A 1,142-nucleotide genomic window follows, 5' to 3' on the forward strand; every position below is an offset into this window, starting at 1 on the left:
GGTCGTAAAGTTCCAAAAGACACGAGCAGCAAGGAGAGGAATTTGGTAATGACCTTCACGCTCGACAAATAAATCCCCAAGATCCAAATAAAAGGTCAAGAGGGAAGAAAATGCAGGATTGGAAACCGAAAAAAAAAGAAAAAGAAAGAAATTAGCCAGTAAGGTGTCTTCGGGAAAACGAGGCGGGACGTGAAAGATGGGGTGGGGGAGGGGAAGGGGGTGGGGGAAGGGGGTGGGGAGAGGAGGTGGGGGAGAGGAGGTGGGGAGAGGAGGTGGGGGAGAGGAGGTGGGGGAGAGGAGGTGGGGGAGAGGAGGTGGGGGAGAGGAGGTGGGGGAGAGGAGGAGAAGAAGGGTAAGGGAAGGGGTCGGGGGAAATGGGGGAGAGGAAGTGGAGAAGGCAGACTGGGGGAGAGGAGGTGAGAAAGGGGAGAGTGGGGGAGAGGAGAATAGGGGAAGAGAGAGTGGGGAGAAAAGATAGCGAGGACTGAGTGAAGAGGAGAACAGAGGGGGTGAGCTGAGAGGAGGCCGAGGGTAGATAAGGCAGGGCGTGGGGGAGGGAGAGAGGGGGGAGGGAGAGGAGAGGGAGGAGGTAGAGAAGGACAGAGTGAGAAGGAGGGGAGAGCTAGAAGCGAGGAGGGAGAAATGAGGGAGAGTAAAGTGGGGGAGAAGTTGAGGGAGAGTAAAGTGGAGGAGAAGTGAGGGAGAGCAGAGTGGGGGAGAACAGGTGGGGGAGGGCAGAGTGAGGGAGAACAGATTGGGGAGACACAGTAGGGGAGAAGAGATGGGGAGCGCAGAAGGGAGAGCTGGAGAGGGGAGGCGAGAAGTGAAAAAAAGAGAAAGGGGGGCGGCGAGGAAACGAAAGAGGGAGAAGGCAGTGTGGGGGACAAGGGGTGGGGGAGGATAGAGTGGGGAGGACAGAGGGGAGTTGGTAGAGGGGAGAGCCAGAATTGCAGGGGAGCAGGTGGTAGGGGAGGCAGGTCGAGGTAGGGGTCGGTGAGGAGGGGGAAGTCAGGGAAGGCAAAGGGGGGGAGAATTGCTCAAGGAGGGGGGGGGGGGGTGGCTAGGAGAAGGATGTGGGGGAGGGAAGAGGGGGTGGGTAGAAGATATATCAACAGGGTGAAACGAAACGAAAGAGAATAGTG

The sequence above is a fragment of the Penaeus monodon genome, chromosome 22 (assembly GCF_015228065.2).
Source record: "Penaeus monodon isolate SGIC_2016 chromosome 22, NSTDA_Pmon_1, whole genome shotgun sequence".
Classification (NCBI taxonomy): domain Eukaryota; kingdom Metazoa; phylum Arthropoda; class Malacostraca; order Decapoda; family Penaeidae; genus Penaeus; species Penaeus monodon.